This window comes from Brachyhypopomus gauderio, chromosome 2 (genome assembly GCF_052324685.1).
Source record: "Brachyhypopomus gauderio isolate BG-103 chromosome 2, BGAUD_0.2, whole genome shotgun sequence".
Taxonomy (NCBI): Eukaryota; Metazoa; Chordata; class Actinopteri; order Gymnotiformes; family Hypopomidae; genus Brachyhypopomus; species Brachyhypopomus gauderio.
This window is the reverse complement of record NC_135212.1, coordinates 9475957-9503191: the sequence shown is the minus strand read 5'-3', so window position 1 is coordinate 9503191 and position 27235 is coordinate 9475957. Positions and strand designations below refer to the sequence as shown.

The following is a 27235-nucleotide window of genomic DNA, read 5'->3' as shown; positions in this document are numbered from 1 at the left end:
AGCATTGAACTAGCACACGCGCTAATTACATTATAACATACTTTTATTCTTAATTTATCTCATTATCTCCCTCACTAAACTTTACGTACACACAAGTAACTTTATCACAAACAAGAACATTAACCCAGCATATTAAAAAACAGCACATTTTAGACAATTGTCTTACACTACTTAAGAGACCAAAGCACATCTTACCTCAACAAGAGCAGAATGAACGAAAGAACCTGATCGCACGTGCGAGGGAACATTCTGGGGCGGGGCCATCGACCAGAACAGGATACACGGGCAGCAGACACCCTTCAACAACCACAATGACTTTAAGTCCACATTAGTCAGTCTTTTAAAGCCATCACATTTGTTGTGATCCTAATATTTATGATTCTGAAAATCAAATAATTAGAAGTAAATGTCTTGTGTGGTTTTCATGTCCCATGGCCTCAAAAACGCACACACACAGCCCTGTAAGTAAACATGCACTCACTTTCTTTATTATACTTGGCTACCACAAGAACACCATGACAAACCAAAATAAGTATTTGTCAGCATGTTGATAAATTCTGTTTTTTTTTTTATTATTATTTAGTCATGTTTTTTACTGCCTCATAGGCCTATTGTCTAGACTTCTCATTAAGAAATCCACTTCAAGCATTCTAATCAAAACGTATCACATATAGCATAAACACTCACAGATCTACCTACAGTACTCACTACACATGGTCTTTTCTCCCTCTTATCTCTCTCTGTATTACACACTCCACCATATTATGTCAGACATGCTCACTGTGACAACTAACACTGCCCATTATACACACACAGACACACATTCACATACAGCCCTTACTCATGAACACTTTCACATAATCACAACAAACCTATCTCTCTCTCTCTCTCTCTCTCTCTCTCTCTCTCTCTCTCTCTCTCTCTCTTTATTATACATGCACACACATGCACTGGCCTACCTATTGGTTTCATATACACATTGCTTCACCCATACCTACCCAGTGATTACATACATGCTTACGCATCTCAGTCATAGGTTCAGCACATACACTACATACACCATCATCAGACATGTGAGTTGTCTGTGACAACTGACACTCCTAAAACCTCTTCATGACATATATATTTCATATTGCAACTGCCCCATAACTACACTGCCCTAGCCATTCTTATCCATACTTCAGGGACTAACAATCACATGCACAAACTAACATTTAGTTTGTTTTTGATAACACTCACACACTCTCTCTATCACACACACACATACACAAACAAATACAGCTCTAGCTCATGAATGCTTTCATGTACTCACACCAAACGTCACAGGCACACTCCTGTCTTGTCAGACATGTGAGTTCACTGTGACAACTGACACTGCCCATTATACACACACTCACTGCTGTGTAGTGAAAGTCTAAACAGCGAATGCCAGGGTGAGTCTGACTCCTCAGCCCACAGCTCTGCCCAGTTTTGGGGAGGGCTTGATTTCAGAGCTCAACTAGGTGAGGAAAAGCAATATGTAGCCTTTCCCTTTTACTCTTCCATCTAGAGGTTGCTGAGCACTTAACCACTTAACGCACGCACACACACACACACACACACGTGCAGTCAAAGGCCAAGTGGTTTATATATGCAAACTGAGTGAAAGTCACAATGTACACGAGTAGATGATTGGCAAATATTTTTATTAAAGATGAAATGATGAGTGATGGGTTTGTTTTGGTTTACAAAGATAAACAACTGACAATCAATAAGAGCTGTGTGAAGGATATATACAGCATGTTAAACAATGTAGTCCTACAAGAAATAACTAATAATTATGATTACGACAAGCATAGTCATCTACTTAGTTGTCATTCCTGAGAAGTCGTAGGCACTATGATAGTGCTTCTGTATGTGGTATGAGAAGACGACTAAACACCAGTAGCCAATCTGTGCAACAAATGTCATGGTAGAGGTGCAAATGTGCATAACAAGTGGCCCATTAATTGCAGTATTTTTCAAGCATTGTGTGAGTCCTGTAGTGCTTCATAGTGTCTTACGATGAAAGAAAGTCCACGTGAATGCAGAAATCATCAGTGCACTGGAGTGTACAGATTTCTCAAGCTGTTCATATTTCAATTCACATGCAACTCACATAGTATGTTAAGGCATAATATTGCCCATTATACGCAAACACAAACACACACATTCACATATACAGCCCTAATTCATGAACACTCTCAATCACACCAAGCCTATCTCTCTCAGTCTATTACACATGCACACACACATGTACTGGCCTACTTATGGCTTTCAAATACACATTGCCCTAGCCATACCTACCCAGTGACGACACAAACACACACGTGCACAAGCACAGGCACACACATGCTTACTCAAGTGTTTGCATCTCAGTCACAGGTTCAGCAGGGAGTGACACAGAGCCACAGTCTCCCACACACGCTGCCACTCACACAAACATCCCCCCGTCAACCACCACACAATACGTGGGAAACATATTGTAATTGCTGAAATTTTTCTTATTATTAGGGTTCACACACATAGTGTGGGAAACCTATTGTAATTGTTAGGTTGTTTCTTCTTCTTTTGGTCCATATCTCCCACACTGTAGGTCCTAGAAATAAAATTCCACTTCAGTTGCATTCCTTGGCTCAAGCCAAACGAAAAAGCCTCAAGAACCGCCCACTTAGATTTTTTGCTAATTTGCATAATAAGCAAAACTACTTTTTTATACGATTTTGGTGTCAAAATATTCACAAGAATCTCATTATCAAACATTTCGACATTTCCATACAGTCTGGTTGTCACATGTCAATCAATAGGTCAGAGGAGTGGCCAAATTTACTTAAGAAGCTGTATCTCAGCAACGCTTTGACCAATCTTCATGAAAATTTATCAGTTGTTAGGGCAAATGACTCAGAGGTAACAGGTCAAAGCTGGCCACGATTGTCCAATAGGGGGCGCTATAACATGGGAAAAACTGTTTCTCAGAAACCATTAGTCACATCAAGCCAAAACTTTACAGGCATCATCAGGGGCCCAAGTGATATCAAGACACACAATGATGACATCATCACTCAAAAAACCATTTATAGCCTGAGGTCTTTGTGAGGTATACCAAGTTTGGTTCAAACTGTCGGGGGCGCTACAGTACCCAAAAACCTATAAAATCATAAAAACGCATGCTGCAATCTTGTTATGCATAATACAGACAAGTAATTGGCCTTGTATGATTCAGCTCAATGAGATCTATAACATTGCAATTACATCTCATAACAAAAAGTGCACTGCCTGACCAGAAATGAACCTTTTAATTCACCAAAATGTCATTGCATTACTGAGATTAATGAGTTATCAGTATGATAGTACTTGGGCTCCATCTAGTGGCCAAACACCGAAACTGACTGAAAACTATTGCTCACATGAAACACCACACAAACACACACAAAGCTGATCTCAGCATGTGATTTAGTTCTGTGATCTGAATCATTTTGCCAATACACATTATTTTGATCCTTTTGGGCCTTTAGTGCCTCAACTGAATCTTTTTTTTTTACATAAAGTACACTGCCTGACCAGAAATGAACCTTTTAAGTCACCAAAATGTCCTATTTCATTAATGAGATTAATGAGATATCAGTATGGTAGTACTTGGGTCCCATCTAGTGGCCAAACACCAGAACAGACTGAAAACTATTGCTCACATGAAACACCACACAAACACACACAAAGCTGATCTCAGCATGTGATTTAGTTCTGTGATCTGAATCATTTTGCCAATACACATTATTTTGATCCTTTTGGGCCTTTAGTGCCTCAACTGAACCTTTTTTTGCACATTGATTTATTTGTGCATTTTTTCCATTCAAACAGCTTCTTTTCACATTTTGGGGTCTAAAGGACCTTTTGGGCCTCTGCCTATTGAGGCCAAGAGGCCTATTCGTGTGTGAACCCGCCAATTGCCGCTTGCGGCTATATTGGCAATTATAATTGCTTAGATAATAATCTAAAACTGTAACTACAGCCTACGGCATACATCCTACAACCATGAAACTTGGCAGAAAGGTGTAGTCTCTTTGCAAGACCGAGCACAAGTACAGAGACCCATATTGGCCTGATGGTGGCGCTATAGCGCACCATTTTGCGTTTTGGTCCATATCTCCCACACCGTAGGTCCTAGAAACAAAATTCCACTTCAGGTGCATTCCTTGGCTCCAGACAAACAAAAAAGCCTCAAGAACCATTAAGCTCCGCCTACTTAGATTTTTTGCTAATTTGCATAATATGCAAAACCTACTTTTTTATACTAGTCCCTGGTTTTTCATCGGATCACCACAACCTTGGTGTCAAAATATTCAGGAGAATCTCATTATCAAAGTTGCTTAAAAACATTTTGAGATTTGCATACAGTCTGGTTGTCACATGTCAATCAATAGCTCTGGGGCGTGGCCAAATTTACTTAAACAGCTATATCTCAGCAACGCTTTGACGGATCTTCATAAAATTTTAACAGTTGTTAGGGCACAAGACTCCGAGGTCATAGGTCAAAGCTGGCCACGATTGTCCAATAGGGGGCGCTATAACATGGGAAAAACTGTTTCTCAGAAACCATTAGTCACATCAAGCCAAAACTTTACAGACATCATCAGGGGCCCAAGTGATATCAAGACACACAATGATGACATCATCACTCAAAAAACATGGCCGCCATGAGCCAATTAATTTTTATTTGAATTAATTGGCCATTTGACAGACTTACCATTGGCCAATCAACATGAAACCTCACCACTGTGCATATCTCAGGACTATGTGTCATGCTGTGCAGTTTTAAAACATTTGGCCACTAGGTGGCGCTATTTGTGAAAATCATGCATAACTCCTCCAAATTTTCACTTAGGAACATGCAACTTGTTTCTTTTTATTCCTTGCAGTAGACCTGACAACTTTGCAATTACAAGTCCTATTAAAAAATGCATACTTTTGTCACATTCATCAATTGTTTGAAAATAGCTCTTTAAGAACTAGTCCTAGGAATTTGATCCAATGATGGCAAAATGGCATAGGCATAATCTGTAGACACTGTAGTTAACTACATATGGAAAAAATGTTGCATTTTTATTTGTCTGATTGGTCAATTTTTCCATTATATCCTTCTGGCCATGCCATAAATGACCTTTATTGCTATAACTCATAAACCATGTAAGTGATCAACTCCCAATTTGAAAGGCTTTTATACACTGAGGTCCCTGTGAGGTCTGCCAAGTTTGGTTCAAATTGGCCTGTCGGAGGCGCTACAGTACCCAAAAACCTGAGAAATCATAAAAACTCATGCAGCAATCTTGTTATGCAGAATACAGACAAGTAATGGGGCTTGTATGATTCAGATCAATGAGGTCTATAACATTGCAATTACATCTCATAACAAAAAGTGCACTGCCTGACCAGAAATGAACCTTTTAATTCACCAAAATGTCATTGCATTACTGAGATTAATGAGATATCAGTATGATAGTACTTGGGCTCCATCTAGTGGCCAAACACCGGAACTGATTGAAAACTATTTCTCACATGAAACACCACACAAACACACACAAAGCTGATCTCAGCATGTGATTTAGTTCTGTGATCTGAATAATTTTGCCAATACATATTATTTTGATCCTTTTGGGCCTTTAGTGCCCCAATTGAACCTTTTTTTGCACATTGATTTATTTGTGCATTTTTTCCACTCAAACAGCTTCTTTTCACATTTTGGGGTCTAAAGGACCTTTTGGGCCTCTGCCTATTGAGGCCAAGAAGCCTATTCGTGTGTGAACCCGCCAATTGCCGCTTGCGGCTATATTTATTATTATTTTTCTCCGCATAAAACGCATACTGCAGCCTAGACCGTAAGGCCCAGGGAGACCAAACTTGGCAGACTGGTGTAGTCTGTTTGCGGGACCGTGCTTAAGTACAGACACCCAAATTGGCCTGATGGTGGCGCTATAGCGCAGCATTTTGCGTTTGGGTTCATATCTCCCACCCCGTAGGTCCTAGAAACAAAATTCCACTTCAGGTGCATTCCTTGGCTCCAGACAAACAAAAAAGCCTCAAGAACCATTAAGCTCCGCCTACTTAGATTTTTTGCTAATTTGCATAATATGCAAAACCTACTTTTTCCTACTACTCCTTGGTTTTTCATCGGATCACCACAACCTTGGTGTCAAAATATTCAGGAGAATCTCATTATCAATGTTGCTTAAAAACATTTTGAGATTTGCATACAGTCTGGTTGTCACATGTCAATCAATAGATCCAAGGCGTGGCCAAATTTACTTAAACAGCCATATCTCAGCAACGCTTTGACGGATCTTCATAAAATTTTAACAGTTGTTAGGGCACATGACTCCGAGGTCATAGGTCAAAGCTGGCCTCGATTGTCCAATAGGGGGCGCTATAACATGGGAAAAACTGTATCTCAGAAACCATAAGTCACATCAAGCCAAAACTTTACAGGCATCATCAGGGGCCCAAGTGATATCAAGACACACAATGATGACATCATCACTCAAAAAACATGGCCGCCATGAGCCAATTAATTTTTATTTGAAATAATTGGCCATTTGACAGACTTACCATTGGCCAAACAACATGAAACCTCACCACTGTGCATATCTCAGGACTATGTGTCATGCTGTGCAGTTTTAAAACGTTTGGCCACTAGGTGGCGCTATTTGTGAAAATCATGCATAACTCCTCCAAATTTTCACTTAGGAACATGCAACTTGTTTCTTTTTATTCCTTGCAGTAGAACTGACAACTTTGCAATTACAAGTCCTGTTAAAAAATGCATACTTTTGTCACATTCATCAATTGTTTGAAAATAGCTCTTTAGAAACTAGTCATAGGAATTTGATCCAATTATGGCAAAATTGCTATGAGCATAATCAGTAGACTCTGTAGGTAAAAAGTGATTAAAAAAATTTTGGATTTTTATTTTTCTGATTGGTCTATTTTCCCATTATATCATTGTGGCCATGCCATATATGACCTATATTGCTATAACTCATGAACCATGTATGCAATCAACTCCCAATTTGAAAGGCTTTTATATCCTGAAGTCCTTGTGAGGCATGCCAAGTTTTGTTCAAATTGGCCTGTCGGGGGCGCTACAGTACCCAAAAACCTAAGAAAACATAAAAACTCATGCTGCAATCTTGTTATGCAGAATACAGACAAGTAATTGGTCTTGTATGATCCAGATCAATAAGTTCTATAACATTGCAATTGCATCTTATAACAAAAAGTGCACTGCCTGACCAGAAATGAACCTTTTAATTCACCAAAATGTCATATTGCATTACTGAGATTAATGAGATATCAGTATGGTAGTACTTGGGCTCCATCTAGTGGCCATACATTGAAACGGACTGAAAACTATTGCTCACATGAAACACCACACAAACACACACAAAGCTGATCTCAGCATGTGATTTAGTTCTGTGATCTGAATCATTTTGCCAATACACATTATTTTGATCCTTTTTGGGCCTTTAGTGCCCCAATTGAACATTTTTTTGCACATTGATTTATTTGTGCATTTTTTCCACTCAAACAGCTTCTTTTGGGTCTAAAGGACCTATTGGGTCTATTGCCTATTGAAGCCAAGTGGCCTATTTGTGTGTGAACCCGCCAATTGCCGCTTGCGGCTATATTTAGGGTTCACACACGTAGTGTGGGAAACCTATTGTAATTGCTGAGATTTTTCTTATTATTAGGGTTCACACACGTAGTGTGGGAAACCTATTGTAATTGCTCGAATTTTTCTTCTTTTTTTTTCTTCTTATTATTATTATTTTTCTCCGCATAAAACGCATACTGCAGCCTAAACCGTAAGGCCCAGGGAGACCAAACTTGGCAGACTGGTGTAGTCTGTTTGCGGGACCGTGCTAAAGTACAGAGACCCACATTGGCCTGATGGTGGCGCTATAGCGCAGCATTTTGCGTTTTGGTCCATATCTCCCACCCCGTAGGTCGTAGAAACAAAATTCCACTTCAGGTGCATTCCTTGGCTCCAGACAAACAAAAAAGCCTCAAGAACCATTAAGCTCCGCCTACTTAGATTTTTTGCTAATTTGCATAATATGCAAAACCTACTTTTTTATACTAGTCCCTGGTTTTTCATCTGATCACCACAATCTTGGTGTCAAAATATTCACAAGAATCTCATTATCAAGGAATATCAACAAAACTGTGACATTGGTATACAGTCTGGTTGTCACATGTCAATCAATAGCTCTGAGGCGTGGCCAAATTGACTTCAGCAGCTATATCTCAGCAATGCTTTGACCTATCTTTATGAAAATTTATCAGTTGTTAGGGCACATGACTCAGAGGCCACAGGTCAAAGCTGGCCACGATTGTCCAATAGGGGGCGCTATAACATGGGGAAATTTGTTTCTCAGAAACCATTAGTCACATCAAGCCCAAACTTTACAGGCATCATCAGGGGCCCAAGTGGTATCAAGGCACACAATGATGACCTCATCACTCAAAAAACATGGCCGCCATGAGCCAATTAATTTTTATTTGAATTAATTGGCCATTTGACAGACTTACCATTGGCCAATCAACATGAAACCTCATCACTGTGCATATCCCAGGACTATGTGTCATACTGTGCAGTGTTGAAACATTTGGCCACTAGGTGGCGCTATTTGTGAAAATCATGCATAACTCCTCCAAATTTCCACTTAGGAACATGCAACTTGTTTCTTTTTATACCTTGCAGTAGACCTGACAACTTTGCAATTACAAGTCCTATTAAAAAACGCATACTTTTGTCACATTCATCAATTGTTTGAAAATAGCTCTTTAAGAACTAGTCCTAGGAATTTGATCCAATGATGGCAAAAATGGCATAGGCATAATCTGTAGACACTGTAGTTAACTAAATATGGAAAAAATGTTGCATTTTTATTTGTCTGATTGGTCAATTTTTCCATTATATCCTTCTGGCCATGCCATAAATGACCTTTATTGCTATAACTCATAAACCATGTAAGTGATCAACTCCCAATTTGAAAGGCTTTTATAGACTGAGGTCCTTGTGAGGTAGGCCAAGATTGCTTCAAATTGGCCTGTCGGGGGCGCTACAGCACCCAAAAACCTAAGAAATCATAAAAACTCATGCAGCAATGCTGTTATGGAGAATACAGACAAGTAATGGGGCTTGTATGATTCAGATCAATGAGGTCTATAACATTGCAATTGCATCTCATAACAAAAAGTGCACTGCCTGACCAGAAATGAACCTTTTATTTCACCAAAATATCCTATTTCATTTCTGAGATTAATGAGATATCAGTATGGTAGTACTTGGGCTCCATCTAGTGGCCAAACACCAGAACTGACTGAAAACTATTGCTCACATGAAACACCACACACACACACACAAAGCTGATCTCAGCATGTGATTTAGTTCTGTGATCTGAATCATTTTGCCAATACACATTATTTTGATCCTTTTGGGCCTTTAGTGCCTCAGTTGAATTGAATGTTTTGTCACATTGATTTACTTATGCATTTTTTCCACTCAAACAGCTTCTATTCACTTTTGGGTCTAAAGGACCTATTGGGCTTCTTTTTGCCTATTGAGGCCAAGAGGCCAATTTGTTGGTCTAAAAGACCCTTTGGGCTTTTTTGCCTTTTTTTGTGTGAACCCGCCAATCGCCGCTTGCGGCTATATTTATTATTATTATTTTTCTCCGCATAAAACGCATACTGCAGCCTAAACCGTAAGGCCCAGGGAGACCAAACTTGGCAGACTGGTGTAGTCTGTTTGCGGGACCGTGCTTAAGTACAGACACCCAAATTGGCCTGATGGTGGCGCTATAGCGCAGCATTTTGCGTTTGGGTTCATATCTCCCACCCCGTAGGTCGTAGAAACAAAATTCCACTTCAGGTGCATTCCTTGGCTCCAGACAAACAAAAAAGCCTCAAGAACCATTAAGCTCCGCCTACTTAGATTTTTGCTAATTTGCATAATATGCAAAACCTACTTTTTCATACTAGTCCCTGGTTTTTCATCTGATCACCACAATCTTGGTGTCAAAATATTCACAAGAATCTCATTATCAAGGAACATCAACAAAACTGTGACATTGGTATACAGTCTGGTTGTCACATGTCAATCAATAGCTCTGAGGCGTGGCCAAATTGACTTCAGCAGCTATATCTCAGCAATGCTTTGACCTATCTTTATGAAAATTTATCAGTTGTTAGGGCACATGACTCAGAGGTCACAGGTCAAAGCTGGCCACGATTGTCCAAAAGGGGGCGCTATAACATGGGGAAATTTGTTTCTCAGAAACCATTAGTCACATCAAGCCCAAACTTTACAGGCATCATCAGGGGCCCAAGTGGTATCAAGGCACACAATGATGACCTCATCACTCAAAAAACATGGCCGCCATGAGCCAATTAATTTTTATTTGAATTAATTGGCCATTTGACAGACTTACCATTGGCCAATCAACATGAAACCTCATCACTGTGCATATCCCAGGACTATGTGTCATACTGTGCAGTGTTGAAACATTTGGCCACTAGGTGGCGCTATTTGTGAAAATCATGCATAACTCCTCCAAATTTTCACTTAGGAACATGCAACTTGTTTCTTTTTATACCTTGCAGTAGACCTGACAACTTTGCAATTACAAGTCCTATTAAAAAATGCATACTTTTGTCACATTCATCAATTGTTTGAAAATAGCTCTTTAAGAACTAGTCCTAGGAATTTGATCCAATGATGGCAAAAATGGCATAGGCATAATCAGTAGACACTGTAGTTAACTAAATATGGAAAAAATATTGCATTTTTATTTTTCTGATTGGTCAATTTTTCCATTATATCCTTCTGGCCATGCCATAAATGACCTTTATTGCTATAACTCATAAACCATGTAAGTGATCAACTCCCAATTTGAAAGGCTTTTATACACTGAAGTCCTTGTGAGGTAGGCCAAGTTTGGTTCAAATTGGCCTGTTGGAGGCGCTACAGTACCCAAAAACCTGAGAAATCATAAAAACTCACGCAGCAATCTTGTTATGCAGAATACAGACAAGTAATGGGGCTTGTATGATTCAGATCAATGAGGTCTATAACATTGCAAATACAACTCATAACAAAAAGTGCACTGCCTGACCAGAAATGAACCTTTTAATTCACCAAAATGTCATTGCATTACTGAGATTAATGAGATATCAGTATGATAGTACTTGGGCTCCATCTAGTGGCCAAACACCGAAACTGACTGAAAACAATTGCTCACATGAAACACCACACAAATGCACACAATGCTGATCTCAGCATGTGATTTAGTTCTGTGATCTGAATCATTTTGCCAATACACATTATTTTGATCCTTTTGGGCCTTTAGTGCCTCAGTTGAATTGAATGTTTTGTCACATTGATTTACTTATGCATTTTTTCCAATCAAACAGCTTCTATTCACTTTTGGGTCTAAAGGACCTATTGGGCTTCTTTTTGCCTATTGAGGCCAAGAGGCCAATTTGTTGGTCTAAAAGACCCTTTGGGCTTTTTTGCCTTTTTTTGTGTGAACCCGCCAATCGCCGCTTGCGGCTATATTTATTATTATTATTTTTCCCCCTGTAAAACGCATACTGCAGCCTAGACCGTAAGGCCCAGAAAGACCAAACTTGCCAGCAAGGTGCAGCAGGTGTGCAATGAGAGAAATAGAGACAGGGACCCACATTGGCCTGATGGTGGCGCTATAGCGCACCATTTTGCGTTTTGGTCCATATCTCCCAAACCGTAGGGCCTAGAAACAAAATTCCACTTCTGATGGATTCCTTGGCTCAAGCCAAACAAAAAAGCCTCAAGAACCATTAAGCTCCGCCTACTTAGATTTTTTGCTAATTTGCATAATATGCAAAACCTACTTTTTTGTACTAGTCCCTGGTTTTTCATCCGATCACCACAACCTTGGTGTCAAAATATTCAGGAGAGTCTCATTATCAAAGTTGCTTAAAAACATTTTGAGATTTGCATACAGTCTGGTTGTCACATGTCAATCAATAGCTCCAAGGCGTGGCCAAATTTACTTAAACAGCCATATCTCAGCAACGCTTTGACCGATCTTCATAAAATTTTAACCGTTGTTAGGGCACATGACTACGAGGTCATACGTCAAAGCTGGCCACGATTGTCCAATAGGGGGCGCTATAACATGGGAAAAACTGTATCTCAGAAACCATTAGTCACATCAAGCCAAAACTTTACAGGCATCATCAGGGGCCCAAGTGATATCAAGACACACAATGATGACATCATCACTCAAAAAACATGGCCGCCATGAGCCAATTAATTTTTATTTGAATTAATTGGCCATTTGACAGACTTACCATTGGCCAAACAACATGAAACCTCACCACTGTGCATATCTCAGGACTATGTGTCATGCTGTGCAGTTTTGAAACATTTGGCCACTAGGTGGCGCTATTTGTGAAAATCATGCATAACTCCTCCAAATTTTCACTTAGGAACATGCAACTTGTTTCTTTTTATTCCTTGCAGTAGACCTGACAACTTTGCAATTACAAGTCCTGTTAAAAAATGCATACTTTTGTCACATTCATCAATTGTTTGAAAATAGCTATTTACAAACTAGTCATAGGAATTTGATCCAATTATGGAAAAATTGCTATGAGCATAATCAGTAGACTCTGTAGGTAAAAACTGAGTAAAAAAATGTTGGATTTTTATTTTTCTGATTGGTCCATTTTCCCATTATATCATTGTGGCCATGCCATAAATGACCTTTATTGCTATAACTCATAAACCATGTAAGTGATCAACTCCCAATTTGAAAGGCTTTTATATCCTGAAGTCCTTGTGAGGTTGGCCAAGTTTGGTTTAAATTGGCCTGTCAGGGGCGCTACAGTACCCAAAAACCTAAGAAATCATAAAAACTCATGCAGCAATCTTGTTATGCAGAATACAGACAAGTAATGGGGCTTGTATGATTCAGATCAATGAGGTCTATAACATTGCAATTACATCTCATAACAAAAAGTGCACTGCCTAACCAGAAATGAACCTTTTAATTCACCAACATGTCATATTGCATTACTGAGATTAATGAGATATCAGTATGATAGTACATGGGCTCCATCTAGTGGCCAAACACCAGAACTGACTGAAAACTATTTCTCACATGAAATACCACACAAACACACACAAAGCTGATCTCAGCATGTGATTTAGTTCTGTGATCTGAATTATTTTGCCAATGCACATTATTTTGATCCTTTTAGCCCTTTAGTGCCCCAATTGAACCTTTTTTTGCACATTGATTTATTTGTGCATTTTTTCCACTCAAACAGCTTCTTTTTCACATTTAGGGTCTAAAGGACCTTTTGGGCCTCTGCCTATTGAGGCCAAGAGGCCTATTCGTGTGTGAACCCGCCAATTGCCGCTTGCGGCTATATTTAGGGTTCACACACACAGTGTGGGAAACCTATTGTTATTGTCGGGTTTTTTCTTTCTTTCTTTCTTATTAGGGGTCCAAGCACCAGCGGTGCTGGAACCCTATTGTAATTGTTCCGATTATTATTATTATTATTATTATTCTTTTTCTCCGCTAAAACGCGTTGTGCAGCCTAAACCGTAAGACCTACAGACTTCTCCTTTGGCCAACTTGTAGTACTCCTCTCCGCTACTCAGGCGCAACACGCCAGCCCGATCCGACCATAGGTGGCGCTATAGCGCACAAAATCGCATGAAAAAGTTTACACAGGTGTTTCTCCTACACCGTATGTCCTAGAGATAAAATTCAAACTGCATCTGATCAGGCATGAGCTCATCTAAAAAAAGTTCCATTGAAGCTATATGCTCCGCCCCTTACATGTCGAGCTAATTTGCATAATATGCAAATACCCACACATTTTTGAGCGCGTACTAGTCCCTGGATTTTTCACATACATGCACATATGTGGTATCCAGGCACTCACAAGAGTCTGAACTTTAATTGTTATGGAGCCAAAGTGCACATTTCTGCACATGGGCGTGGCCACATGCATCACAAGTCAAGCGTCGAAAATTCCTTCGCCAAAAATCCACATATTCTGCTGTATCTCAGGCATACTTTCATGTATTCACTCCAAATTTCACACACATGTACCTATTGGGTGTCTAGACCTGCACATGCATTTTGGCAGACATGCACACCTAGGTGGCGCTATAACGGCCAAAAAACTCTCCTGCCCACACCGATTGGCCAAATAACTCCAAACTTGGTACGCATCATCTATATGCACCTATGACACAGGTCCTTGACCTGCACCATCATATGTCCAATATGGCCGCCGCTATCGACCAATCAGCTTTCAGTACACCTTTCACAAGCTTATCATATGCCAATTAACATGAAACTCACATATTATGTTCATCTACACACCCTCTAATACATATCAAAGTATGACGGGAATTGCACCACTAGGTGGCGCTATACTAGAAATTCCTGAATTACTCCTACATGCTTTCATGTAGAAGGACAATCATGATCTCATATGATTCTTTGCAAAATCACTAACAACTTTGTAATTGCAAGTGCTTTGCAAAAAAGTACAGATTTTTGTGTATAATCCAATACATATAATTTACACTTTTCATACTAGTCCTAGGATTTTCACTCCATCACCTCAAATCACATATTATAATATCCAGCAGCATGTGAAATACAAAACTGGTGGAACAAATTCTAAGATTCTTGCTATTTAATATTTTTCATATGCATCACAATGGTACCGTCATGACATATGAACTGCATATTTCAAAAACTCCCCTATATAATGTCTGATTGTTATGAAAATGGACAGACACATTCAGAAGACCACTGAGGTGATATCTGCCAAGTTTGTGCCAAATCCATCCACAAATGGTTGTACTGTGAATATTTTCATTTTCTATGCTGAACATGCGTGCAGATCAAAGGTCATTCTTTTCCTCAAAAGAGTTAGAGTTGAGCCTGTAATCCAGTCAGACCCATTAGCTCAATGGGTAGAGCAATGTGCTCCCAGCCACAAAGCACGTGGACAACGGGGGTTCGAATCCCACTTTGGGCAGTATTCCACCATAAGTTTAAAAAGCTGCCATTTCGATTCTGTTTTTTGAGCAGGTACTTCATTCACGAACGTGCTTCATATACTTTCATGTACATTTCATAAAGCTTTACATAATGTTGTGCCAGTGGGTGCAAAATCTTTCCAAACCTCAGCTTGGACCCCGTAATCGCCGCTTGCGGCTATATTTATTATTATTTTTCTACTGATAAAACGCATACTGCAGCCTAGACCGTAAGGCCCAGGGAGACCAAACTTGGCAGGATGGTGTAGTCTCTTTGCGAGACCGTGCTAAAGCACAGAGACCCACATTGGCCTGATGGTGGCGCTATAGCGCACCATTTCGCGTTTTGGTCCATATCTCCCAAACCGTAGGGCCTAGAAACAAAATTCCACTTCTGATGGATTCCTTGGCTCAAGCCAAACAAAAAAGCCTCAAGAACCATTAAGCTCCGCCTACTTAGATTTTTTGCTAATTTGCATAATATGCAAAACCTACTTTTTTATACTAGTCCCTGGTTTTTTATCGGATCACCACAACCTTGGTGTCAAAATATTCAGGAGAATCTCATTATCAAAGTTGCTTAAAAACATTTTGAGATTTGCATATAGTCTGGCTGTCACATGTCAATCAATAGCTCCGAGGCGTGGCCAAATTTACTTAAACAGCCATATCTCAGCAACGCTTTGACCGATCTTCATAAAATTTTAACAGTTGTTAGGGCACATGACTCCGAGGTCACAGGTCAAAGCTGGCCACGATTGTCCAATAGGGGGCGCTATAACATAGGAAAAACTGTTTCTCAGAAACCATTAGTCACATCAAGCCAAAACTTTACAGGCATCATCAGGGGCCCAAGTGATATCAAGACACACAATTATGACATCATCATTTAAAAAACATGGCCGCCATGAGCCAATTAATTTTTATTTGAAATAATTGGCCATTTGACAGACTTACCATTGGCCAAACAACATGAAACCTCACCACTGTGCACATCTCAGGACTTTGTGTCATGCTGTGCAGTTTTGAAACTATTGGCCACTAGGTGGCGCTATTTGTGAAAATCATGCATAACTCCTCCAAATTTTCACTTAGGAACATGCAACTTGTTTCTTTTTATTCCTTGCAGTAGACCTGACAACTTTGCAATTACAAGTCCTATTAAAAAATGCATACTTTTGTCACATTCATCTATTGTTTGAAAATAGCTATTTACAAACTAGTCATAGGAATTTGATCCAATTATGGAAAAATTGCTATGAGCATAATCAGTAGACTCTGTAGGTAAAAACTGATTAAAAAAATGTTGGAGTTTTATTTATCTGATTGGTCCATTTTCCCATTATATCATTGTGGCCATGCCATATATGACCTATATTGCTATAACTCATAAACCATGTATGCAATCAACTCCCAATTTGAAAGGCTTTTATATCCTGAAGTCCTTGTGAGGTATGCCAAGTTTGGTTCAAATTGGCCTGTCGGGGGTGCTACAGTACCCAAAAACCTAAGAAAACATAAAAACTCATGCTGCAATCTTGTTATGCAGAATACAGACAAGTAATTGGTCTTGTATGATCCAGATCAATAAGTTCTATAACATTGCAATTGCATCTTATAACAAAAAGTGCACTGCCTGACCAGAAATGAACCTTTTAATTCACCAAAATGTCATATTGCATTACTGAGATTAATGAGATATCAGTATGGTAGTACTTGGGCTCCATCTAGTGGCCAAACATCGAAACGGACTGAAAACTATTTCTCACATGAAATACCACACAAACACACACACAAAGCTGATCTCAGCATGTGATTTAGTTCTGTGATCTAAATCATTTTGCCAATACAATTTATTTTGAACCTTTTGTGTCTTTACTGCCTCAACTGAAACTTTTTTTTACATAAAGTACACTACCTGACCAGAAATTAACCTTTTAAGTCACCAAAATGTCATATTTCATTACTGAGATTAATGAGATATCAGTATGGTAGTACTTGGCCTCCATCTAGTGGCCATATTCCAGAACTGACTGAAAACTATTACATGAAACACCACACAAACACACACAAAGCTGATCTCAGCATGTGATTTAGTTCTGTGATCTGACTCAATTTCCCAATACACATTATTTTGATCCTTTTGGGCCTTTAGTGCCCTAATTGAACCTTTTTTTGCACATTGATTTATTTGTGCATTTTTTTCCACTCAAATAGCTTCTTTTCACATTTAGGGTCTAAAGGAACTTTTGGGCCTCTGCCTATTGAGGCCAAGAGGCCTATTCGTGTGTGAACCCGCCAATTGCCGCTTGCGGCTATATTTATTATTATTATTTTTCTCCGCATAAAACGCATACTGCAGCCTAGACCGTAAGGCCCAGGGAGACCAAACTTGGCAGACTGGTGTAGTCTGTTTGCGGGACCGTGCTTAAGTACAGACACCCAAATTGGCCTGATGGTGGCGCTATAGCGCAGCATTTTGCGTTTGGGTTCATATCTCCCACCCCGTAGGTCCTAGAAACAAAATTCCACTTCAGGTGCATTCCTTGGCTCCAGACAAACAAAAAAGCCTCAAGAACCATTAAGCTCCGCCTACTTAGATTTTTTGCTAATTTGCATAATATGCAAAACCTACTTTTTCCTACTACTCCTTGGTTTTTCATCGGATCACCACAACCTTGGTGTCAAAATATTCAGGAGAATCTCATTATCAAAGTTGCTTAAAAACATTTTGAGATTTGCATACAGTCTGGTTGTCACATGTCAATCAATAGATCCAAGGCGTGGCCAAATTTACTTAAACAGCCATATCTCAGCAACGCTTTGACGGATCTTCATAAAATTTTAACAGTTGTTAGGGCACATGACTCCGAGGTCATAGGTCAAAGCTGGCCTCGATTGTCCAATAGGGGGCGCTATAACATGGGAAAAACTGTATCTCAGAAACCATTAGTCACATCAAGCCAAAACTTTACAGGCATCATCAGGGGCCCAAGTGATATCAAGACACACAATGATGACATCATCACTCAAAAAACATGGCCGCCATGAGCCAATTAATTTTTATTTGAAATAATTGGCCATTTGACAGACTTACCATTGGCCAAACAACATGAAACCTCACCACTGTGCATATCTCAGGACTATGTGTCATGCTGTGCAGTTTTAAAACATATGGCCACTAGGTGGCGCTATTTGTGAAAATCATGCATAACTCCTCCAAATTTTCACTTAGGAACATGCAGCTTGTTTCATTTTATTCCTTGCAGTAGACCTGACAAATTTGCAATTACAAGTCCTATTAAAAAATGCATACTTTTGTCACATTCATCTATTGTTTGAAAATAGCTTTTTACAAACTAGTCATAGGAATTTGATCCAATTATGGAAAAATTGCTATGAGCATAATCAGTAGACTCTGTAGGTAAAAACTGAGTAAAAAAATGTTGGATTTTTATTTTTCTGATTGGTCCATTTTCCCATTATATCATTGTGGCCATGCCATATATGACCTATATTGCTATAACTCATAAACCATGTATGCAATCAATTCCCAATTTGAAAGGCTTTTATATCCTGAAGTCCTTGTGAGGTACGCCAAGTTTGGTCCAAATTGGCCTGTCGGGGGCGCTACAGTACCCAAAAACCTAAGAAAACATAAAAACTCATGCTGCAATCTTGTTATGCAGAATACAGACAAGTAATTGGTCTTGTATTGTCCAGATCAATAAGTTCTATAACATTGCAATTGCATCTTATAACAAAAAGTGCACTGCCTGACCAGAAATGAACCTTTTAATTCACCAAAATGTCATATTGCATTACTGAGATTAATGAGATATCAGTATGGTAGTACTTGGGCTCCATCTAGTGGCCAAACATCGGAACGGACTGAAAACTATTTCTCACATGAAATACCACACAAACACACACACAAAGCTGATCTCAGCATGTGATTTAGTTCTGTGATTTGAATCATTTTGCCAATACACATTATTTTGATCCTTTTGGGCCTTTAGTGCCCCAATTGAACATTTTTTTGCACATTGATTTATTTGTGCATTTTTTCCACTCAAACAGCTTCTTTTGGGTCTAAAGGACCTATTGGGTCTATTGCCTATTGAAGCCAAGTGGCCTATTCGTGTGTGAACCCGCCAATTGCCGCTTGCGGCTATATTTATTATTATTTTTCTACTGATAAAACGCATACTGCAGCCTAGACCGTAAGGCCCAGGGAGACCAAACTTGGCAGGATGGTGTAGTCTCTTTGCGAGACCGTGCTAAAGCACAGAGACCCACATTGGCCTGATGGTGGCGCTATAGCGCACCATTTTGCGTTTTGGTCCATATCTCCCAAACCGTATGGCCTAGAAACAAAATTCCACTTCAGGTGCATTCCTTGGCTTCAGACAAACAAAAAAGCCTCAAGAACCATTAAGCTCCGCCTACTTAGATTTTTTGCTAATTTGCATAATATGCAAAACCTACTTTTTTGTACTAGTCCCTGGTTTTTCATCGGATCACCACAACCTTGGTGTCAAAATATTCAGGAGAATCTCATTATCAACCTTGCTTAAAAACATTTTGAGATTTGCATACAGTCTGGTTGTCACATGTCAATCAATAGCTCCAAGGCGTGGCCAAATTTACTTAAACAGCCATATCTCAGCAACGCTTTGACGGATCTTCATAAAATTTTAACAGTTGTTAGGGCACATGACTCCGAGGTCATAGGTCAAAGCTGGCCACGATTGTCCAATAGGGGGCGCTATAACATGGGAAAAACTGTATCTCAGAAACCATTAGTCACATCAAGCCAAAACTTTACAGGCATCATCAGGGGCCCAAGTGATATCAAGACACACAATGATGACATCATCACTCAAAAAACATGGCCGCCATGAGCCAATTAATTTTTATTTGAATTAATTGGCCATTTGACAGACTTACCATTGGCCAAACAACATGAAACCTCACCACTGTGCATATCTCAGGACTATGTGTCATGCTGTGCAGTTTTGAAACATTTGGCCACTAGGTGGCGCTATTTGTGAAAATCATGCATAACTCCTCCAAATTTTCACTTAGGAACATGCAACTTGTTTCTTTTTATTCCTTGCAGTAGACCTGACAACTTTGCAATTATAAGTCCTATTAAAAAATGCATACTTTTGTCACATTCATCAATTGTTTGAAAATAGCTATTTACAAACTAGTCATAGGAATTTGATCCAATTATGGAAAAATTGCTATGACCATAATCAGTAGACTCTGTAGGTAAAAACTGAGTAAAAAAATGTTGGATTTTTATTTTTCTGATTGGTCCATTTTCCCATTATATCATTGTGGCCATGCCATATATGACCTATATTGCTATAACTCATAAACCATGTATGCAATCAAGTCCCAATTTGAAAGGCTTTTTTATCCTGAAGTCCTTGTGAGGTATGCCAAGTTTGGTTCAAATTGGCCTGTCGGGGGCGCTACAGTACCCAAAAACCTAAGAAAACATAAAAACACATGCAGCAATCTTGTTATGCAGAATACAGACAAGTAATTGGTCTTGTATGATCCAGATCAATAAGTTCTATAACATTGCAATTGCATCTTATAACAAAAAGTGCACTGCCTGACCAGAAATGAACCTTTTAATTCACCAAAATGTCATATTGCATTACTGAGATTAATGAGATATCAGTATGGTAGTACTTGGGCTCCATCTAGTGGCCAAACATCGGAACGGACTGAAAACTATTTGTCACATGAAATACCACACAAACACACACACAAAGCTGATCTCAGCATGTGATTTAGTTCTGTGATTTGAATCATTTTGCCAATACAAATTATTTTGATCCTTTTGGGCCTTTAGTGCCCCAATTGAACATTTTTTTGCACATTGATTTATTTGTGCATTTTTTCCACTCAAACAGCTTCTTTTGGGTCTAAAGAACCTATTGGGTCTATTGCCTATTGAAGCCAAGTGGCCTATTCGTGTGTGAACCCGCCAATTGCCGCTTGCGGCTATTTTTATTATTATTTTTCTCCGCATAAAACGCATACTGCAGCCTAAACCGTAAGGCCCAGGGAGACCAAACTTGGCAGACTGGTGTAGTCTGTTTGCGGGACCGTGCTAAAGTACAGAGACCCACATTGGCCTGATGGTGGCGCTATAGCGCAGCATTTTGCGTTTTGGTCCATATCTCCCACCCCGTAGGTCGTAGAAACAAAATTCCACTTCAGGTGCATTCCTTGGCTCCAGACAAACAAAAAAGCCTCAAGAACCATTAAGCTCCGCCTACTTAGATTTTTTGCTAATTTGCATAATATACAAAACCTACTTTTTTATACTAGTCCCTGGTTTTTCATCTGATCACCACAATCTTGGTGTCAAAATATTCACAAGAATCTCATTATCAAGGAACATCAACAAAACTGTGACATTGGCATACAGTCTGGTTGTCACATGTCAATCAATAGCTCTGAGGCGTGGCCAAATTTACTTCAGCAGCTATATCTCAGCAATGCTTTGACCTATCTTTATGAAAATTTATCAGTTGTTAGGGCACATGACTCAGAGGTCACAGGTCAAAGCTGGTCACGATTGTCCAATAGGGGGCGCTATAACATGGGGAAATTTGTTTCTCAGAAACCATTAGTCACATCAAGCCCAAACTTTACAGGCATCATCAGGGGCCCAAGTGGTATCAAGTCACACAATGATGACCTCATCACTCAAAAAACATGGCCGCCATGAGCCAATTAATTTTTATTTGAATTAATTGGCCATTTGACAGACTTACCATTGGCCAATCAACATGAAACCTCACCACTGTGCATATCCCAGGACTATGTGTCATACTGTGCAGTGTTGAAACATTTGGCCACTAGGTGGCGCTGTTTTTGAAAATCATGCATAACTCCTCCAAATTTTCACTTAGGAACACGCAACTTGATTCTTTTTATTCCTTGCAGTAGACCTGACAACTTTCCAATTACAAGTCTTATTAAAAAATGCATACTTTTGTCACATTCATCAATTGTTTGAAAATAGCTCTTTAAGAACTAGTCCTAGGAATTTGATCTGATGATGGCAAATGTGGCATAGGCATAATCTGTAGACACTGTAGTTAACTAAATAAGGAAAAAATGTTGCATTTTTATTTGTCTGATTGGTCAATTTTTCCATTATATCCTTCTGGCCATGCCATAAATGACCTTTATTGCTATAACTCATAAACCATGTAAGTGATCAACTCCCAATTTGAAAGGCTTTTATAGACTGAGGTCCTTGTGAGGTAGGCCAAGTGTGGTTCAAATTGGCCTGTCGGAGGCGCTACAGTACCCAAAAACCTGAGAAATCATAAAAACTCACGCAGCAATCTTGTTATGCAGAATACAGACAAGTAATGGGGCTTGTATGATTCAGATCAATGAGGTCTATAACATTGCAATTATATCTCATAACAAAAAGTGCACTGCCTGACCAGAAATGAACCTTTTAATTCACCAAAATGTCATTGCATTACTGAGATTAATGAGATATCAGTATGGTAGTACTTGGGCTCCATCTAGTGGCCAAACACCAGAACTGACTGAAAACTATTGCTCACATGAAACACCACACAAACACACACAAAGCTGATCTCAGCATGTGATTTAGTTCTGTGATCTGAATCATTTTGCCAATACACATTATTTTGATCCTTTTGGGCCTTTAGTGCCTCAGTTGAATTGAATGTTTTGTCACATTGATTTATTTGTGCATTTTTTCCACTCAAACAGCTTCTATTCACTTTTGGATCTAAAGGACCTATTGGGCTTCTTTTTGCCTATTGAGGCCAAGAGGCCAATTTGTTGGTCTAAAAGACCCTTTGGGCTTTTTTGCCTTTTTTTGTGTGAACCCGCCAATCGCCGCTTGCGGCTATATTTAGGGTTCACACACATAGTGTGGGAACCCTATTGTAATTGTTAGCGTTTTTCTTATTATTATTATTCTTTTTCCCATTTTGCTGTCTATAAATGATACTGCAGCCTAAACCGTAAGGCCTAGACACACCAAACTTGCCAAACTTGTTCTCTAGGTCAAAAGGACCACACAAACTTATAGGGACCCACATCGGCCTGATGGTGGCGCTATAGCACACTATGTGACTTTTTGGCCCATATCTCCCATACCATAAGTCATAGAAACAAAATTCCACTTCCTGTGCATTCCTTGGCTCAATTCAATAGGACATTTCATATACAACTATGAAGCTCCGCCTACTTAGATTTTTTGCTAATTTGCATAATATGCAAAACCTACTTTTGCCTACTACTCCTTGGTTTTTCGTCTGATCACCACAGTCTTGGTACCAAACTACTCAGAAGAATCTCATTATCAAAACCCATCGCCAACATTGTGACATTGCCATACAGCCTGGCTGTCACATGTCAATCAATAGCTCTGAGGCGTGGCCAAATTTACTTCAGCAGCTATATCTCAACAATGCTTTGACCAATCTTCATGAAAATTTATCAGTTGTTAGGACACATGACACAGAGGTCACAGGTCAAAGCTGGCCACGATTGTCCAATAGGGGGCGCTATAACATGGGAAAAACTGTTTCTCAGAAACGATTAGTCACATCAAGCCAAAACTTTACAGGCATCATCATGGGGTCAAGTGGTATCAAGACACACAATGATGACCTCATCACTCAAAAAACATGGCCACCATAAGCCAATTAATTTTAATTTTAATTAATTGGCCATTTGACAGACTTACCATAGGTATATACACATGAAACTGACATGGTATGTTCATGTACACACCCTCTAAGACATACTCATGTTAGAAGGGAATTGCACCACTAGGTGGCGCTATACTAGAAAATCCTGAATTTCTCCTACATATTTTCACTTATCAAGAAATGCTTGCACTCATATGATTGTATGCAGAATTCCTAGCAACTTTGTAATTACATGTGCTTTGCAAAAATGTACCACTTTTTCACTATTATCAAATATATATAACTTGTCATTTTCATACTAGTCCTAGCATTTTAACTCCATCACCTTAAATCACACCTTGTAATACTCAGCAGACTCTGAAATGCTAAGATTAGCGAGAAAATCCTAAGTTTTTGACAAATTAATATTTTTCATATGCATCACAATGCTACCATCATAACACATCAAATTCCCAGTTCAATAACTACGCCATAGTATGTCTGATTGTTATGGAAATTGAAATCCACATTCACATGACCATTGTGGTGCGATGTGCCAATTTTGAGCCAAATCCGTCCACAAACGGCTCTACAGTGAATATTTTCATTTTCCATACTCAGCAGTGGAGGGAGGATTAGAGACACACGCAGGTGCCTTTCTCACACACTCTGCCCCCCCCTCCTCCACTCCCCTCACACTCCCCCATGCTTCCAACACTTTACAACCCATGGGCTCTACCTCCCCCTCCTCTCTTTCACATGCACTTACAAAAACACAGGCCTCTGTAGCTTTCACACTGCCCTTGCCATACCTACCCATTTCTCTATGAGTAACCCAGATACAAACACACAAACTGACGTTTAGCTTCTGTTTTTGAAAACACACTCTCTCTCTCACTCACACACACACACACACACACACACACACACACACACACACACACACACACACACATACTTATAGGTTTAACATACACACTGCCCTAGCCATGTATACCCATTACTCTTTGACTAAAACACACACACACACACACACACACACACACAGATATTTAACATTTTTCTCCATACACATTCACACACAGGACTACAATTATGCTTCATATACACAGTTCTCTAGCCATTTCCAACAAACTAACTGATGTTTAGCTTATTTTTGCCATCCAAAGACACACTAAGATAATCTCAGCAAGTGATTTAGATCTATTATCTGAATTGTTTTGCCATTACAATGTTTTGTGACCTTTTGGGCCTTGGTGACTCATAAGCCAGTTAAATGGACACTGATACTTCAGAGCATGCTACATGTATTCAAATCCAAGGTTAATTATTTACTCTAAACAATGCTCATATCCTATATGGCCCATGGGCCCCTGCATATCTTCTTGAGATTCAAGACATTTGACATTGGGTGACTTTATTTGCTTAATCTGATTAATGTCAGAACATACACTACCACAAACACACACACACACACACACACACACTTCTACCTAAATGTATGTATAGTTTGTATGCATATTTATAGTATATGTATAGTATGTCAGTCATGCCAGCAATGTCAGTCGTATCAGTCATATCAGGCATGCCATGCCAGTCATGTCAGTCCAGTCATGTCAGTTATATCAGTCATGCCAGTCATGTCAGTCGTGTTCTGCCAGTCATGTAAGTCGTGTCATGCCAATCATTTCAGTCCAGTCATATCAGTCATATAAGCCATGTCAGTCAAATCATCAAATCATTACAGTCATGCCAGTTATGTCAGTCATATCAGTCCACATTCATACTTTGAATACACGGACAGTCATGTTAGGCGTGCAAGGTGTGCAAGGAGTGAATTAACAAAGCATAGTCTCTGGCTCCCTCAAACTCTCTCTGTTGGTAATATACAGGCCCAATCATGTATAGACACAGGCAGGCCTTCCTATATTGTTCACATAGATGCAACCCTAGCCAGATGTGCTATTTCTGTGTCTCCTATTCTGACATACGCAGATGTCAGTCATGTCAGTCCAGTCATAAGTCATGCCAGTCATATCAGTCATGTCATGCCAGTCATGTCACTCATATCAGTCATGTCATTACAGTCATGCTAGTCATGTCACTCATTCCAGTCATGCCAGTTGTCAGTCATATCAGTCATGTTATTTTGTTCATCATGCCAGTGAAGTCATTCCATTCATGCCAGTTATATCAGTTATGTCAGCATGTGATTTACTTCTGATCTGAATCATTTTGCCAATTTTTTGGGCTTTTTTGCCTTTTTGTGTGTGAACCCGCAATTGCCGCTTGCGGCTATATTTAGGGTTCACACACATAGTGTGGGAACCCTATTGTAATTGCTAGGATTTTTCTTTTTTCTTCTTTTTCTTATTATTATTTTTCTCCGCATAAAACGCATACTGCAGCCTAGACCGTAAGGCCCAGGTAGACCAAAATTGGCAGACTGGTGTAGTCTGTTTGCGGGACCGTGCTAAAGTACAGACACCCAAATTGGCCTGATGGTGGCGCTATAGCGCAGCATTTTGCGTTTGGGTTCATATCTCCCACCCCGTAGGTCCTAGAAACAAAATTCCACTTCAGGTGCATTCCTTGGCTCCAGACAAACAAAAAAGCCTCAAGAACCATTAAGCTCCGCCTACTTAGATTTTTTGCTAATTTGCATAATATGCAAAACCTACTTTTTTATACTAGTCCCTGGTTTTTCATCTGATCACCACAATCTTGGTGTCAAAACATTCACAAGAATCTCATTATCAAGGAATATCAACAAAACTGTGACATTGGTATACAGTCTGGTTGTCACATGTCAATCAATAGCTTTGAGGCGTGGCCAAATTGACTTCAGCAGCTATATCTCAGCAATGCTTTGACCAATCTTCATGAAAATTTATCAGTTGTTAGAGCACATGATTCAAAGGTCACAGGTCAAAGCTGGCCACGATTGTCCAATAGGGGGCGCTATAACATGGGAAAAACTGTATCTCAGAAACCGTTGGTCACATCGAGCCAAAACTTTACACGCATCATCAGGGGCCCAAGTGGTATCAAGGCACACATGGATGACATCATCACTCAAAAAACATGGCCGCCATGAGCTAATTAATTTTTATTTGAATTAATTGGCCATTTGACAGACTTACCATAGGTACATACACATGAAACTGACATGGTATGTTCATGTACACACCCTCTAAGACATACTCATGTTAGAAGGGAATTGCACCACTAGGTGGCGCTATACTAGAAAATCCAGAATTTCTCCTACATATTTTCACTTATCAAGAAATGCTTGCACTCATATGATTGTATGCAGAATTCCTAGCAACTTTCTAATTACATGTGCTTTGCAAAAATGTACCACTTTTTCACTATTATCAAATATATATAA

At 39.4% G+C, this 27235-nt stretch overlaps 1 protein-coding gene and 1 long non-coding RNA gene across 5 annotated transcripts in view; one reads left to right on the top strand and one right to left on the bottom strand.

Moving 5' to 3' along the window:
• LOC143486891 (uncharacterized) overlaps window positions 1–876 on the bottom strand; it is a 47884-nt gene extending 47008 nt beyond the window's left edge. For both annotated transcript variants that reach the window (XR_013123763.1, XR_013123769.1), the window contains exon 1: window positions 196–876. This is a non-coding gene — a long non-coding RNA (uncharacterized LOC143486891). The remainder of the gene's footprint in view (window positions 1–195) is intronic.
• The window catches only part of LOC143486818 (uncharacterized), a 159751-nt gene that overhangs the window by 86822 nt on the left and 45694 nt on the right, over window positions 1–27235 (top strand). The gene's annotated exons all lie outside the window — the stretch shown is intronic.